General features: G+C 26.0%; 1 protein-coding gene across 2 annotated transcripts in view; it reads right to left on the reverse strand.

Moving 5' to 3' along the window:
- Window positions 1-20,086, reverse strand: part of sty (sprouty signaling antagonist) — a 105,271-nt gene that overhangs the window by 26,724 nt on the left and 58,461 nt on the right. The gene's annotated exons all lie outside the window — the stretch shown is intronic.

A 20,086-nucleotide genomic window follows, 5' to 3' on the forward strand; every position in this document is an offset into this window, starting at 1 on the left:
TTCATCTGTCTTTAAAAGATTTACTTTTATAGTAAAGTATATTATAAACCACTTTACTTTATGTAAAGTATATTTCTTTCTTCTACTATAAACTTGTAATCCTGTAGTTTTTCTTTGTAGACTTTCGTTTGATTTTAATGATCATATCTAACGCAATAATAGAATTCGTAAACAATAATAAACTGATATTTTCAACATTTATAACATTTATATATATATATATATATAAATGGTAAATTTAGGTAAACTAAATTACATAAAATTGATATTGACCATGTAAACAAAATGGTCAGGTAAGAATAACAATAGTCAGTATTAATTTAAATATAATCGTGACAAAATAAAATTAAAGGTTATGTACTATTAATTGCAATATTAACATCAATACCGTATAATAATAAACAATTTTTATTTAACCTAATTTCATTAACTACTACTATTTAATTAAATGAAACAAATCAATGTCTATTTGTTGTTTCAATAGTAGTACAATTTTTACACAACAGAATTCACGCCAATTATATAAAAAGGATGCAACCAATTTACCAGCAAAAAATGTAATTGAACATATCCTCGGTCTGTCCATCAGTTTAACTTATGAGCCAAAGGAAATAATAGTTTGAACTCAATAGAATAGACAACTGTTTGAATTATAAAGGATAGACTATTTTAAAAATTGGAAAGAGGAAGAATATCAAATTAAAATTGTAAAAATTTAAAATAAGTCAATTAATGCAACAATCTGAAACATTTTTTGCAAATTTTATTACAAAAACATTAAGAAAACTTCTGATTTAAACTTATACAATTCAATGGTTTCTATAAAGATTTTGATAAACCATAATTTTCCCACAATTTTTTTCTCGATAAATCCATAATGGTCGTAAGTAAATACATAAAATAAAATTTATAGTTACTAATTAAATTTTGCATGTTAACGTGTTAATTTCAAACTAAAAATAAATCCAATTTAGGATGAGAACAGCTCGTCGGTAGAAACCTCGCATTCTAGACAATAACACTGTAAGTTTAAATGCAGCTTGGAACTGTAGTAGTTAACATTTTTACTAAATAGCTTTAGTTTACTCCAAAAGACTAAGCTGCTAATTTTTCTTACTCATCGTTTATACTCAGACAACGAAGTCGAGGAAGAAAGAGAATGATGGAAACCGGATTTCCTATTGTGTCGGATATTATGTTCGATAGCCTAGCTTATTTACTTAATTTAAATCCACAATTAATAGGATAGCTTCAAAATAGGAATATTTAACGAATTAAAAATAACAATATTATCTAATAACAGTTTGGACTCGATAATAAATATAATTTTGAAGTTAAAAATCCAGATTTAATTTCGATATTTAAAAATATTTTTTAACATCAATATTATTAAAAATGTATATCGTACATATGTACCTATGGTACAATATGTACATATTTACATGGTATAATGGTAATAAACTTAAAGCTAGTTTTGATTTTTCCAGCACTAATGTCATTTCTGATATACTTTATCGGAGATAATATATAACGGTTGCATTATAGAGGTATTCAGTAATAAGCCAACAAAAAGAGAATTCGAAATTAAATCCTTTCGAATAAATAGAATACTAATGATCGAATGTACTTTCCAGATAAAAATTAGTATAACGAAATCAATTTAGCTTCCACTTTTATTAAGTACAATTTATTAATTTTGCTCACAAAATCACTTATACTGCCAATATACGATTTAATACAAAAGAATACGTTTAAAAAAAACTGTACTAATAATAGAAAGAACAATTAATATTTTTTTTTTAAATTAAATAAATAATAAAGAAATACAAAGCAGACAACAAAAGAAATAATTATATTCTTACTCGCAAGTTAACATTCACGGTTTTAAATTTTTAAATTCATGAAAAGATATTAAAAAATGTATCTCACACAAATATTTAAAATAATAAAACAGTTTAACAATAGTTACATAAAAATATTTCTTAAATGAAATAAACGGTAACGAATAAAAATTTTTTAAGGCAAATAGGTAACCAAATGACTGGACCATACAAAGAAATTCCCATAAAGGCGGATGGGAATTTTTCTATGATGTATTCATATATTGGTTAAAATGAATTATACAATTAAAGTTTTTTTTATATTAATTAACGTATCTTCTAAAACACTGCATTATACATTGTATTAATAACAAAATAACAATGATGAATTCACACATTATAAAGCTATGAATAGGTATACATTTTCTTAGCAGAGAAAGAATGTATTTCCCATCCTTTCAGGGGAAAAACATAATAGACGGATAAAAGTTAATAATAAAACAATTCTTAACTGATACATAAGTAAATAAGACACGTTATTTATTTTAAGAACGGTACAAAGAATGGGAGAATTTAAAAAGATACATCACAATTCATACGAAGCTGATGGATTATTTAACACATCATTGAAATATGGCATTTTAAATCTCTCACTAACTAAAAAAAAAAACTTTAATGATCTAAAAATTAGATGTATGCATTAAAATATTAAATCGCATAACGATTGTACGTTACCTGAGAATGAAAAACGTTGGCTCACAAAAATTATTGACAGTCGTTCCCAAGAATAACAGAAGAATCATGCCAAGAGAATGTGAGGTATCAAGTAGGTTTGCCCATTTTACTTATCCAGCCTTACACCTGAATAAAAGAACGATACCCGTTCCAAAATACAGATGATATTTAGGCCTACAAACAACATCATCTCTACGTTAATCGTAGGATATATAGTGAAAAAAAGACTTTCACAAAATAAAACAATTTAACAGAGAGAATTCTCGGAAATTAACAATTAAAATAAAAATTAGCTTTAAAATGTTTCAGTTGAAGCAGAATTCAATATTCTGATTGGCAATTAATTTACGAGAAATTTACAATTACTTTATATTATTATTATACTTAATATTTATGAATGATACAACTATAAAAGTTACAGTTTAATATCGTTAGTTAAATAATGCTATGATTATTCAAAGAATATTAATAATATTATACATTTATATTTATTTTTTCTCATACAATGGAGCTCATTTAACTTAAGTATTTACAACATCCACCCGTACTACGTATAAATAAAACTGTGGACTAATTAAAATTTGCATTTTAGAACATTATATTAAGTTTTGCTTTATTATAACTTCTAATAAAATTGAAAAATCTTTCTTTTTCTCAATTACATTTAGAGTAATTCACTTTTAATCACTAGATTTTGGATATAGGTGTTATTTGGTGGTTGAGTTCCAATTAACTACACATCTCAGAAACGGTCGACCTGAGACTGTAAAAGACTACATTTCATTTACATTCATACATATCATCCTCTGAAGTAATACCTTACGGTGGTTCCGGAGGCTAAACAGAAAAAGAAAGAGTTCTAATCGTTATAATTTTTCTAAAATATTATTAATAATATTATAATAAACATATCGGTTGTAAATATCACTAATATCGTTTTTTAGATTAGAACATTCTTTCTATTAATACAGTAACTTTTTAAGTTTTAAGTGAGTTTAAACCTCCATATATTTTGACCTTGGGATTAATAAAAAGGAACACTCCTGAAAATTTTCAAAAGAAAACTATTTTCGAATAATCCAGATTCAACTTCTAGTATTTTCTGTATTTACACATACTAATTTTACATAAATCAGATTAAGATATTTAGCTATCGTTCAGTTATAAAACCTTTACGAAAAAACTGACGGCACAGTTGAAGGACTTTCTCCTCAACCAGCTTTTTTCTGATGCACAGCTTACACACACACAACTTCATTTAAAATAAGTCAATACTACACTAGTGCTCCTTTTAATGACAGGAGTACTACTGACACAGTACACCCACTTAGCCACTTGTTTAGAGCATTTTTTGGGGTGGGAGTGGAATTTTGCAAACTTTTTTTTAAAATTATTTTTTAACTGTTAACAAATGTACCTAAGAAAAATAAGACCTTAATTAGGCGAAATTTCGAGATACTGAGAGTGACCTTGCTTTACAGCCTCACCCCCTTGATCTTTTAAGTTGAAAATTTAATGTTATCAATGCCCCATATACGGAATTAATCTGACTAAGTTTGGTTTAAAACGGTCCAGTAAGTCTAGAGATATAAAAGGTGATTTAGAGTGCGACACCAAACACACACACGTACATCCGGAAAATTTCCATCCAGTTTTTTGGATTTCTTAGGTGTCAAAACGTCAAGATCCGGTGAAAACCGCATATGCCCAAATTGGATCGGTTATAATACTTTCTCTTCTACAGTTGTAGCTCTGCTACAGCGCTAGACGGAAAAGTAAAACAATAAAAATTTTAGTACTAAAGTCATTTCAAACACAACATATAAGAACGAGAATGCAAAACAGTAAATAATCTAATACAATTAATTTGCACGTTTTAGATAATCTTGCGATTGTAAAAATAAAACCTTCTCATGACAAAAGTAAACAAAAACTCCGTTATTTTGGCTATTTGAAGTCATTCTTGATTAAATATCAAACATCTACTCCACGCAGATGCATGATAATAGTTATTCCCTCGAAGTATATAGATACATTTTTATGTTTTTGAAGGATATCATATTGTGGTAGTACATACATCAGTAGGAGGTTCCTCCAAACAGCATTTTCAAAATAAATGTGATAATGTAAGCGCTTAGGCATTTGTAAAAGCGATTTAAAAAAAAAATTAATTGAAACCATCTGTTATAATTTAAATTATCAATGAAATCATAATTATATAAATAATAATAAATACATATTATCAGAATAGTTAAAATTATTTTCAAAGAAATTATAAAAAGATTTTATATAATTAAGAATAATTAGAATTAAGTTCAAACTTTTTTTTTATATTCCATTAAGTTTAAATAAACCACCATGGTATGTTCTGTTTCGCTAAATGTTACATGTAACATGTAAATGTAAAAATATGCGGGAATCCTCGTTACTCAACACACTTAGAAAAAGAAATCGAAACATACTGTTCATTATTTGTGTGAGGGTCAGGAAAAATGATTAACACATAATCATAATTATTTTTAACAATTTACAAGTTATATCGATTCAATTTTACGTAACGATGTACATCCACAGTAATTATATTGTAATAACATTGTATGAATTAGTAAAAAATATTTAGTTAAATCATTTTTGTTAATAATGGGAATGAGTGATGTCTCTCTCTCGTGAATATTAAAAAAATATAACAAACTTAATGCATATGCTTTTGTGCAATGTTGATATCAGGACACTCCTTTATATTATTTGTTCATTCCTTTGCAAATAATTTATAATTAGAAGATTAACACCAAGTTAGGTACAATCGCACCCAAAATAAAAATTAAATGTAAGGAAAAGTTGAGATGGATCATTTTAACTACGGTAATGTTACATTTACTTAGTAGTAAAACATTTACTTTTAACCTAAAAAAGTAATTAAAAAAACTAATATACACCCAAATATACTCTTTCTCCCTAAAATAAAGTAATTTTAAGGAAGTATAAATCTATATTCTATAAATGAAATTACAGGAAAAAGTAATTAATATATTATTTAAGTAATTACAATAAATCTAAACGTAATACAGAGGGCTGTGAAAGGTAATGGAAGCCTTAAAAAAAAGACATGAAGATAATATCTCTTAGGAAAACGAGTCTATAAATGGTATAAAAATTATATGTATATAATTTATAAACTATTATATTAAAGTATTATTTTCTTACAGTAAAGTATTAATTAATACTTAAATCAAAACAAAATCATATGATAAATGAATAATTAAATAATATTTCTTCATAAAAATTAAGTCTAATAGTTCCGAAATTCCATCGCACAATAAAAAATTTTAATGAAAAAACATGTTTATTGCATTCAAATTATCGTCTAAAAGTTATAAGTGAAGTGATATTATAAACATAATTAGAGGAGAAAATAAACTACAATAAATTGCAGTACTTATATTAACGTAAGTGCAGTAATTGCATTCATAGTAACGCTACGATGCATTACAATAAAATTCAGTTTAAGCAATATTAGCATGCATAATAATTTAAGAACATTGCAAGGTCCATACACATTAAAATAAATATGTTAACGTAATCTAAAACTGAATAAAATATCTAAAATTTTGCACCCTTATGTATTAACAACTATAACATTTACTACTATTTAAAAAAAGAAAAGTTTAAAAAATACAATTTTACTTTCTTGTACAGAGTATCGAAGTATTGTGATCGCGAAAAATCTCGGTTTTCATATTTCAACGGAAATATCCATTTTGACCATCCCTGAATAGATTTTGATTAATTTAAGCGCGATATCTGTACGAACGTATGCATCTCGCATAACTTAAAAACGAATAACCGTAGGATGTTGAAATTTTGGATTTAAGATTGTTTTAACATATAGTTGTGCACCCATATTTTTTATTGCAATACTGGACCAAAAGTGTCCAAAATCCAATGTCCATTTTTGACATTTTCTTAACAACAGTAATAAGTTCCCATCGAGAGATTTTCAACAATATATCATAAAAGGTACTTTGATTTTCATTGGTCCCAGGGTTACAGCCAAATCAAATTTTAATGAATGAAACATTTGGATCTTAAAGGGAAAGGCACATCGATTCGAATTAAACAAACTTCATCTCTTTTTTTAACTTTTTTTTAAATTTAAATATATTGATCTATTAATTAACATAATCTATTTTTAAATCTATTGATCTATTAACCTCCGATTGTAGAACATTTTTTTCGATAAATAATAATTCAATAATAATAATAATAAAAAATATGAAAAATTATCAGAAGTTATTAATGAAATACAATTTTAAGTACTTTTCATTTAAAAAAATGTGTAGTGCAATTTAATAGGCGTACAAGGAAGTCATGTGGTGTAAACATGAGATTTTTAAATGTAGAAATATCAAACCAAATTGATATGAAAAAAATAATTTTTAAAAAACAATATATATTATACTTTCTTTTTTTTTATTATTAATTCAGCGCTTTATTTCACCTTCTTTATATAAAATTAAAACATTCAATTTCGCTGCAACCAGTAGGTGACACATATAATATATATTTTAAATAAACTTTTGTGTTTTTCTTTATTTCAATAATCTTTAGGATTACTTTGATTTTCCTCTAATTTCGTAAACCTACATAGATTTTAAATAACTTCATATTATATATAGGTATTAATCTGACAGAAAATTCAAGTATTTCAGAAGCATTTACATTTCAACTCATCAAAAAATACTTTTTTTACAAAAATGATATTACAAATTGATAATATTAATATTGATATCAGGACATTCCTTTATATTATCTGTTCATTCCTTTGCAAATCATTTTAAAAAAAACTGTTTTTCTGTTTACGTCGCAGTTAGTTAACTAACCGAAAAAGCAAAAAATTTTCACAGCATGTCCTCATATATGACGATATTAGAAAACAATAAAGATACCTGGATACGTCTTACAGAAACAAAATAACCCATCTATTACGTAAATAAATATAATCACCAATCACTAGTTTTGAGGTTTTGTAGGATCTAATTTCAAATCGCACTAAAGCAATACTTACTTTTAATTAATTTGAAAAATAATACGTTTGAGACTTCAGAAAGAATAATTTAACGATTGATCAACAAAACAGCATAAAGCTTTAATGAAATAAATATTATTTAATTAAATAATTTACAACTAAAATACTCATAACTAACAAACCTTTTCTTTAATAGCTCCTTAGCAATAAAATTTATATAAACATATTATATAATTGGCTATTATTAAATTTTTAAAACAGAAAATTATATATTTAATAAAAAAAACTTTCAGTCATATAACAGAATTTTGGAAAACCATATAGATATTCTCCTTGAAGGGTGATGGTTTAATTTTTTTTAGAAGTATCTCTATTTTTATAAAAATAAAGTAAAATATTATTCATAAATGTTATTATTTTAATAAAAATCCCTAATCAATAAAATTTCATTAAATGTTTTTAAATTGTTTAAAAGAGGACCATACACGAATAATTCAGATTGTGAGATGCAGATGCCAAAGTGTTAAAACTTAAATCTGTTCCCAAGTCACCAGAATGAACATAAAATTTAAAAAAACGATGTTACATCAAGCAAATCAACGTAGTTCATGAGGGTTCTACCCTACAATGGTTTTTTTTATAATAACTATTTAAACTTTACTTAATAACTATTAAGAAAATTATTTGCCGAGAAATTAAAAATACAATCTAACCAAATTAACAAATACTCGCTAGTCAAGGTTAGCGAGCAAAGCGAGCGTAGGTTAAGTTTGGTTAGATTATATTTAAAAGTATAAGCAGTAATGGTTATATTGGACCTCTCTCAGGTACATTTGAAAGACCTATGTTTGAATAAAATCGACGAGTAGAAATAAAAAAATATAGAAGACTAATCCAAAATTGATTGATTAATATGGAAAATTGGTCCTTTTTCGGTAAAAATATTATTTGGTTATTGTTATACAAATGTAAATATGCGCGTTATATAAACGTACTAAAAAATAACAATTATTATTTTCTTAATGAGTTTTAATAGATATTCTTAAAAAAAAAAAAAAAAAAAAAAAAAAAAAAAAAAAACATTGTGGGGAAGAAACTGAAAAGACCCGTTCATGATAATAAAAACATATCTTCTTCATTTTATATATAAAAGATTTGTTTACATTAGCCATTTTTTCCGCCGCTAGTTATTACGGTATATTAAAATTGCAACAGTAAAATAATGACATCAAGAAAATAATACAATGATAGTTCGCTTTTTAAAGTAGAATACGACAGCTATCGGATTTTTTCCTTCAGTTAATAACTTGTTCAAACACCTTGAGGAATACGCTGATATAATTAAAAACAATTTGTAGATAAAATACAGGTTTTTGATTTTGCTATAAGAGGAAAACATGAAAATAATGAATATTTACAAAGCATCAATATTTAATATATTAATAAAGAAAAGTTAGAAAAAAGACTAGTTAATATACTTTGTTATCATACAATTTAATATTAAAATCTAAGTTCTACGACCGCAGCATGACTTTTTGTAGAAGGACTGAACTTGATTTTGCTTTATATAAATGTCTATAAATAAACTGTTATGTATATATTATTCTAAATTTGCGTAGCGAACGTACAGAGACACAGCAAAGGAATATATATATAACATATATATATATATATATATATATATCTTGCCAAAAATTTTGGCCAGGACTTTCTTTGATGCTTTTTATTTAAAACAAACATTAATATGTACACAAACTACTGACGAATTGTTCAATAACATGTTTACAGTAAAACAACAAACATTGTTATTTCACTGTTTTCATTTACAACATAAATATACAATTGTATATTTATGTTATTTTACAAGAATATCATTTTATCCCTTTTAATCGGGATGAGGGTTTAAAATGATCAATTATAAAGTAAATTTGTAAAGTGAATTCGAAATACTACATCGATACAGAACAAACTTGGTATTCCATACCTAAATAATCAGAAAGTATTATACAAAAACTCAATAAAGAATCGTAAACAAAACGAAAGAAAAGATAAATAAACGCAAATAAAAATTACAGTATTATATATAGAACGAGTTTATGTTAAACTATTATCAGTTACAGTTACATTTTTTTTTCAACGGAATAGTTTTAAATAAGCTGAATTAAACGTTTGTATTATGTTAAATTTATAGATATTATCAGAGCTTTATCCCACTTTTACTTAATAGTGGCTATTACAGACAGATTACAAGTAAACACCGGATGTAGGAAAGCCCCTATATCTTCAGTATGTTATTATCCAGGGCCTTATGCAAATCCACAGAATTCGAACACCTAGGATAAGGAAAAAGGAAATTTGAGAAAATAAAATCTGTATTATATTAACTTTATGTCTGGAACAAATGTTTGTAAACAAATCACTTCATTACAAGGTCGGCATATTAAATCCATTCCTAATGATACATCAGTACATGTTGATTGTTAAATATCAGCAACGAAGTGAAAAATAAAAGATTACTAACTTATAAGTAAACACTTTATTGTTATATTTTAGGTTATATTATGTACATATATAATTAACATTAAAATGAGAAAGGCTAAGCATTATCAGTCGGCTCAAGGACACAGCCTGCCAATAACCGAGTATAAAATTTATTTAATCAGTTTCAAACCAGCTTTATTTGCCCACAAAACAAGGCAATACAAAATAATTCACAGAATCTTTAATACAATGAGACATTACCGGAGGTGAGAGCAGAAAATTGCTCATGGAATGTTCTGCGATCATCACGTTTAAAATATAACGTATTAGAATAAAACTGATTTCTTGTAAAAATTAAACGGCGAAGAAAACAGGTTAACGCTTTCTTATGGAATGCCATCAGTAACTACTAAATTATTGAATAAATCGTCAAAAAAAGAAAATCTAATATGGACACCATATGATTTCCTTGTACGTCTATGCCTTGTTCATTTTTTTTACAATCAGAGGTTAATAATTATTAACAAATCAATATATTTAAATTTAAAAAAATATAAACACAAAAAAGGAGATAAAGTCTGATTCGAACCGATGTGCCTTCCCTTTTAACATCCAAATATTTCATTTGGCTATAACTCTGGAACCTTTTGTGTTACTGTAACTCTGGAACCAATGAAAATAAGTACCACTTATGACATATGGTTGAAAAGCTCTCAATAAGGGCTTATTACTGCAGTTAATAAAAAGTCCAAAATCCAAATTTTGTTGGATTTTAGGCTTTTAGGGACACTTTTGGTTCAGTCGATTGCAATCAAAAAGGGGGGCGAACAATTAGATGTTTTAGAAGTCCTAATCCAAAACTTCAACAACCTACGGCTAATCGTTTTTTAGTTGTGCGAGATACATACGTACGTACAAACTTCACGCCGAATCTAGTCAAAATGGATATTTCCGTTGAAATCTGGAAATCGAAATTTTTTGTGATCACAATACTTCCTTTACTTCGTACAAGGAAGTAAAAAGTTATATCTTAAGAAATATATATTGCGTTGATATTTGTGCATTTGTTCATATATTTAACTTTTGTAACTAAGAGATTCCTGTGGGGATTCTTAATATTGGCACAATGGAAATTTTAAATAACTGCATATATGCATTGTACATTAGTAATACACAGAATTCATCTACGTATTTCAATTATTAACTTAATAAAACCATATATTTTTTACTTTCTTGTTCAAAGTAAAGGAAGAATTGTGATCGCGAAAAATTTCGGTTTTCAGATTATAACAGAAATATCCATTTTGACCATCTCTGAATCCATTTTTACTAGTTTCGGCGTGACGTCTGTACGTATGTAGCGCGCATAATTAAAAAACGATTAGCCGTAGGATGTTGAAATTTAGGATTTAGGACTGTTGTAACCTTTAGTTGTGCTCCCCTTTTGATTGAAATCGACTAAACCGAAAGTATCTAAAAAAAGCCGAAAATTCAAAAAAATTTGGATTTTGGTTTTTTTCTTAACTGCAGTAATAAGTCCTCATTGAGAGCTTTTCAACAATATATATCATGAGTGGTATTTATTTTCACTGGTTCCAGATTTATAGCAAAATAAAATTTTAATTAATGAAATATTTTATCTTACAAGGGGAAGGCACATCGGTTCAAATTCAACTTCATTTCCTTTTTTTTAATTTAAATATAATGATTTATTAATAATTATTATTAATAATAATTATAACCTGTGATCGTAAAAATTTTACAATAAATAATAATTCAATAATAAAATTTTAAAAAATATGAAACTAAACAGATGTTATTAGTAAAATAAAATTTTATGTACTTTTATAAATGTGCACATATGTTAATAGGTGTATCAAGTCATATGGTGTCCACATCAGATTTTTTTTAAACTCATTTCAGGAGTCCACGGGTGAATTACCTGTGGACTTTGATTAAACGTTTAATGAATGCATACTAACAACTTCGAAGACAAAGTGTTTTGGTATTTGTACGGTTTGGTACGATCGTCTCTGTCTAGTCACCTAGTTATTTTATTGGTGACAATACTGTTAAAAAATCGTTAAAAATAATGTCTAAAAAGAGAAAATAAATCCAAAGATATTTCCAACAAATGAAAAATATGTGTGAACCAAAATAATAGGAAATAATTAAAATCATTCCTTGAAATAAATAAAAAAACCTCATATGAATAGATTCTTCTAATAAGCACCTCGAAAGTCTTGAGTACAAAGCTGGAGATTGAAGAGTGCAAGATTAAAATTACAACGTTGGCCTTTACCGTTGGCATTTTAATTTTGTTAAAAAAACAAACGGTTCGTTAAATGAACCATTTTCCGTAGATCTCAAAAGTTTATTTTTTAATGACCAACATATCATTCAATAAATGACACTTTAAAAAATATGTGTGAATTTAAGATAATATTAAAGAGCAGTAATCTCAATTAACTAAACTTTTTTCTATAACTTATAAAAAAAAAATATTGAAAAGTACTTTGTATTACGATCTAATTACATTATTCAAGTAGTGTAATAAAAATATTAACACTTGAAATCTTTAGATTAATAAACAATTACAAATAATTATTTATTAAGTACTAACCTAAGTTAATTCATTCATAAAAATTTCAATACAATTATCAACTATGAAACCAATCATATTTCATTTACATTACAGAATGTATGACAACTAACGTAATATATGTACTATTTAGAAACCACGTGACAGTATAGCATATGTTTATACTACGAGCTTTTTCATAAAAATACATTATAACAATTCGAAATAGTTGTAGAAATTTTATAAAATTAAAGCTAGTAATATATATTTATTTTTACATAAGTTCATATTACTTATTACAATACTTCTCAGAAAAAAACACATTTTTTCGGATCTATAATACAAAAGTCCTGATACAAAAATTATGTTACATAAAAAATATTACGTTTTATTAATATGAACACCAGGATTATTTGTTTAAATCATACTTCCTGAATTTCATTAATAAGAAAACCTCTAAATTGATCCTAGTTAAATTTTTTTAACTGTCTTTCATCATAAGGCTACTTGCCAAGTTCCCTTGCTCTACGTAAAGATATGCGACAGTAACCGGCAAAAAAAAGATTTGTTACAGTTATGCAAAATAAAAATAATATAAATTTTTATACATTTTTGTTTTTTCTATCATACATTTATAAAATTAAACTTTTATTTATTTTACTAATTAAATACTTTCTAATATCTGAAATAAAATAATACTCTTTTTATACAATTAGGCTCGAGTTAAATTCAACGTGATCAGTTACATTTAACAAATTTGGTTCAGAGGCTGTTCATTCAACATAGCCTGATTCTGGAAAGGCCACGGTCAAAATACAATTCAGCTTAAATTGATATGGTATAATGTTGACATAAAAGTAAAACGGAATATTGTGAAGAGGAATAAAAACAACGAATCTTTTAACATTTAAATATATTTTTATATGCGCTTAATAGTTGTTTATCATTGTGTTTTAAATAGTTTAAACTGCAATGATAGTAAACAGAAAGTCTGTAGATACAATTAAGAAGTAAATTTATGTTTACCAAATAAACATAAGAAGCAGTTGAAAGCTAGAAAACACAATAAAACTCTACAATTAACTGTTTACAAAATTGATGGGTTCTAAAAGCAAAATTTAAATAAAAAAGGGAACGAAATTAAAAACTATCACGAAATACTTTCAATAAAATAACCTTAGAAATTACAGATAAGGATCTTCAATTTCGAAAATATGTAAAATTAACCTGACCAAATTGAAAAATATTAAGAATGAGGTAACGCCAATTTCTTTCAGAATATATCAATAAAGAAAAAAATACTTTAACCAAGTTAAAAAAACAAATTATTCATCTGTTAAATATAATATTCTACTATTTATTGTACTATATGTGTCTCAGGACTTCCAAATTTGACTGCAGAATAAGGTTACAAAAAACACAAAACTACATATTACAAGACCTACAAGCGAACCTCAATTTCTAAAAATTATAATTCTTTAATTAAAAAAAATGTTAGGTTAATCTTATCACAAATATCTATAACCTATACAAAATTTTAATGAACATCTATAAATTAATACTTATTCGTACAAAATAACCTTACCTTTATTACTACGGAATAATTACATAATATCAATGATTTTAAATAGAAAATGAAATTTGAAGCGGTTGTTAACAGAAATGAAAGGAAGCCATTTTGTATTTACATCAATAATGTATTGCAGAGAACGCAGGATGTAGCAAGGACAAGCAAGGATCTTGTATAGCCAGGATGCAGGAAGGGTTAGGCAAGCATCGGACAGCTGCCCGTGTTGTAGAGACCTACTCCGATATACTCGTGTGTGTGTGTGAGTCTGTGAGTAAATATATATATTATATACACACACCAGTATATATAGAAGCTTACAGAACACCGGCAAACGTTGTAACAGGTCCTTTCCAATGGTATCTGACTCGAGAACACAACATCCCACACGAGATACAGTACAACCATCGATCCATCGAATCGAGGCAACAATATCAGTATAATATAGAGAACATTAAACAGTACACGTCATTTAAGACCACGCCCCCTTTTATACATCCCACCCGTTAACAATTATTTATCAAAGAAAGGTATTTTGAAACTGTTTTTTGTAATTCGAAATATGTATAAATAAGATCAAATTTACTTATTCTATTTGAAGATTGTAAAACACCATAGATAATTTAAAAAAAAACTATTTAATACTAATAATGCAAAAGTGTTATAACAATAAACAAGTTTGAAAGTGAAGTAAAAGTAAAACTGAAAAATGTTTCACAATTAAAAAAATAACAATTAGCTGGTAACACCTATAAGCAAATCAAATACCATAATTCTTCAAATCATCACATGACTTTGCCTTATGACATTAACTGCGAATACATTTTCAAATATCATTTAGAAAAAAGAAAAAATACTATGATAAATTTTTTTAAAAATCTGATTAAACGTGATATTTATTTGCTTCATGATTATCAAAATGACATAAGACCAACGAATTTAGTCTTTGTACTTCAGATATCGCTATTTTTTACTTCTATAGTCACAGTAGGTATTCGCAGTACTCCATGAAGAATTTCATTTGAAACAATATAAAATATACACTGTATGATAGGGCAAAGAGTTTTCGACTAAAACTTATGTATATTAGGAGTTTCAACGAACATGGCTTATCATCAGAGTTAAATAACTTTCAATCAAGCAACTTTTATTATTTTCAATATAAGAACTGAAACATGTTATTTTTATACCTTTATCAGCTCCTACTGAAATATTGATAAAGTTGCTTTTATTTAATTGCTAATTTTTAATCTTTTCATCATGGTGCTGCTGCCATATTAGTTTTCCTTCTTTTTCTTGATAATGGCAAATAAATTACTGTTAAAAATCATTCTTAGACAAATATATCTTTTTGTAGAAAAAAAGTACGAGATGCAATCATTAAAAAAAAATCCTTCACTTGTTGCATAATTTTTTATATAATTCAGGTGTTTCAGTAATTAATAGAGGTTTATTCTGGTGATTTTGTTGTTGTAAATGAGGTGTTATCGGCAAAGATGGTTGATTCTAATAAAGGTAAACATAAAAATTACCAGGTGGAACAATGAAAGAATTCACTGGATAAAATGTAAACACAATAAAATTTAAATTACATGGATAAAAAAAAATTAAGAAATGGCTTAAAAATTAGTTTTCTGATTTTACCGTATCATTTTGAAGTATTTAAGATATGTGGAATGGAAGCAGTATGGAGAAAGTAAAAAACAGAGAAAAAGAAATCTTGTAGTAGGAAAAAATATCTTGTAAAGGTGCAGTAAACAAAAACTCAATTCAACTGAAGAAGAGATTTGCCGAATGCCATATGAAAAGCGTGTTTTAATATGGATCTAAACCGCGAACGGTTAAAAAAAGTAAGAGAAATATTATGATAATTTTGAAATACGGATGTAGAAAACGTAAATGTAAAAAGTGATCGTCTAATGAAATGAGAAATTAATAAATATTTAGATGAGTAGAACTTTACGAAAATGATAACGAAAAGGGAAAATTATTTCTGAACCTAACTTACGTATAAATTGCTTCAGTAAAGTGTTAAGGATAGGAAGAAGAAAGGTTATAACACTTATAAACATTATAAAAAGAAGAACATAAAAAAGGACATGATCAGGACGGAGAAAAGTATACGAACCCTAAAACACATCGCCAAAGAATTATATAAGCATTATATCACTACTGGTTAAAAAAAACAAATTTTTTTATAAAATTAAGTACAATGCAATCCTTTAATAATTAAGACAAAATAAGTGTCACCAATGATATTTAATTAGCAGTACTGAATTAAACTGAAATATGTGCTGTTCTTAAGTTTAAAAACCAATAGATAGTCAAGGTTTTATTATTTTAAATGTGTATTAACTCTTACACTAATATTAACAAAAGCGATTATTTTATTTCTTATAAATATTTAATTAACGTAAATTAAGGGAAAAAAATAATTTTCTGATTAACTAGAAAAACCAGAGTATTCTGTAGATGTATTCAGAGAAAAAAAGTCCCACACGACAATCTTAATACGATATTAGAAACAATTTCAAAATTATGTTTAAAAAAAACTGTAATCAGTTCAATCATTCCACTCGAGATTATGCATATCCATTGCCATGAAATACTTAAATGTATTAAATTACTACTAATCAAAAAAATTTAAGGTTTGACACAGCTATAAAATAAAATTGATGGATAAAGAGATTAGTCGGAATAAAATAAAAAAATGAGTTGTATCCAGTGTTTTAATATCCAGTAACTACTCAAAGATATGTATGACCTTGATACTGACCTTGGGAAAATTACAATACTGGTCACTGTCACAACCTTTTAAGTTATAAAAAACAATTTACCAATTAATAAAGGAACATACACACACGTACATTATTAAGGTTTAACTTATTTTGGTAAATATACAAAAACTACAATTGAGTAAAATTGTTAATCTTTACTCCCGCGAATATTAACTTTTGCAACGTGACGTTATGCTTAATGATTTGTACTTAAAATCGTTTAAAATGCACAATAACTATTAAAAAAAACGCTATTAATATACTATATTACAAAAAAAGAAAATACCAAATAAATAAACAAAAACCGTAATTAATATGTTATACTGTACTATTTTTAACAAGCAAAGTTTTAATCTGTCTACCTCAACACTTACAATTTTTTTTTGTACATAATGTATAACTATAACTTTCTTCTAAGGAAAAGTTACCTTGAACCGAAATAAATTTATCGAAGGAGAAGCCTAATTAATAATTGTATACGTATAATGGGCGGGAAACACCTAGTTATTGAAACAAGGTTCATAATATTTTTGAATTTCTGTAAAATGTAAAAAATAGTTTTGCCGAAAACTACTGTTTTACACCATACGTGTCTCTCCACACACACACACATACATATGTATATTTGTGTGTGTGTGTGTGTAATATATATATATATATATATTATATTTTATATCTGAATCATGTTGATGTTCATATTCATTAAAGTAAAATTTAATAACAAGAAAACAACCGAAACGAAATGTAGGCTATAAGTATTTAACTTCGTGAATAATTTTCACTTTTAATATAGAAACATTCCATAATTTGAAATTTAAATTAATTAAGCTATTTCACTTTAAAACGAACAGCAGTACACAACTAATATTTCATTTGAATATTATAAAAAAGGAATAGTAAAGTAAAGTTATAGGTTAAAAAGAGAAAAAAAAATACTAAGCGAGTATTAAGCAAATAGAACACCTAAAGATATACCTATTCAAACTTCTCCCATATGGTGTATAGTATTTGTATAGTAATAATAATAAAGATAATAACATCATTATTATTTACATTTCCGTATCATATCTGGTAAGTTTACATAGTTTATCAAGGCCTACTATGTTGTAGGTTATTTTATAATATATATACTTATTTATTGTACTTCTATGTACATATATTACATTTTTGCTTCTACGATGCATATGCAGTTTATTTACAATTCACTACGTACCTAATGTTATAGAAATCTAAATTCTGGAAAAATCTACGTAAGTAAATTTTATTTATGTTAATAAAAACCCAAATTCTGTAAAATGATCAATAGAATATTAGAAAAAAAAGCATTGTAAATCTTAAGTTAAAATAACAAAATTAAAATAAAATATTGACTCGCTTCATAACAATATTAATATTATTATTTATACGTTGAAAATTATGAAATATTTTAAAGAAATTGTAGATTTTCCAAATATATATTCTACGTAGCAAATATTTAAAAATTCTATTTAATTTCACTCATTACGCGCTTCGATCTGTTAATCGAAAGACGATAAAGGACAAATAATAATAGTCTCCGAAAAGACTGGAACCTAGTTATTACCTAAAATATTCATTTGTTTTTGTAATATTTGATTCCAATAAGCAGAAATAATTCTTACAACATATAAGGTATAATGAAACTAATTTAAAAAAATCCTGACATCTCTGATGCACTTCGATCTGTTCCGATTTCGGTTCAAAATCAACAAGAAAAACATGTAGCAGCAAATTTACACCCACTATCTTTCATATAACCATGTGAAAAATAACTTAATCTTTTATCTTAAAATTATCAAATATACGACTTAACGATGAAAATCACCGTTCTTCAGTAATTCTATACTGAACTATCGCGTACACCTTTGTAAAATAAGAAGCATGAGTCAAGATTACATTTTAAGAATTGAATAAAAATTTACGATTTTTAACAATTTTTCATAACTACTTAAAAGAGTTAATAATTGCTTTTTCGTCTCCGGAAGATTTATTCTGCCGAAATAAACATAACCATTTACTTATTTAAAAACGTAGCTAATACATTTACTTGTTCTGAAACCGAATTACATTAGGAATTTTTTAAAAGTACAAAAATCCAAATTATATTCACACACATACACACACACAGTATCTCAAACTTATGAGGCGAATTTATTTATATCTACTCTTAAGTGGATACAGAGAATTTTTGGAAATATTAAAAACATCATAGAACGAAGGGAATGATTCATGAGATATTCAAACCTATTTGTATTCAAAGTTAAGAAGAAGCGTTTTACATGAAAAATAATTAAATACAGATGGAATATTTAAATTCATTATTATCTTTCTAATAAACAAAACCAAAAAGTTAAGGAAACCCGATGAAAATTTTGTCTGATTCAATAATATTCTTTAAAAAAAATTACTAGCGCGAAACTAATATTACAATAAATATGAAATCTCCATAAACATTTACACAAATTTACGAAATTATAAATCAAGATATTTAAATAAATATAATTTGATTAATCAGGAATTAATTTGTATAAATATATTTACAGTAGTAAAGGATTTTAAACACTTAATTAAAGTACAACATAAGAGGAAAACCTTGAAATTTACTCGCAAGGTCAAACATTTAATACAGCTAATTAAAAATTCGAAAGTACTTTTTTCATTTTGTTTGTACACATTACATTATAATTAAATAAATAATAAAAATCTTTAACATGAATTACAAAAATCTTCGAATGAAAGTGCTGTTTTCTTTTATCTGAAAGGAATTAAATAACTTTTCTAAAAAGGTAAAACATAATAAAAACAAATGTATGTTATTAATTAACATAAATATTTAGGAAAAATTCAAATTAATAATGCTTAAATTGTGAGAATTATCAACATAACGTAAGAATTAACATCGGCTAAAGTTTAGTCAAATAAAAAACGGTAATTATTGAATTATGCCAAATATTTATCAAAAATAAATTAACATAGTAAAAGAATAAAAAAATTTTACTTTATCGTGTAAAATAATTCTGATACGAAAGAAAACACGTGATATATATGTGAGATAAATAAAAAGAAAAAACAGAAAATTTC

This window comes from Lycorma delicatula, chromosome 2 (genome assembly GCF_047948215.1).
Source record: "Lycorma delicatula isolate Av1 chromosome 2, ASM4794821v1, whole genome shotgun sequence".
Classification (NCBI taxonomy): domain Eukaryota; kingdom Metazoa; phylum Arthropoda; class Insecta; order Hemiptera; family Fulgoridae; genus Lycorma; species Lycorma delicatula.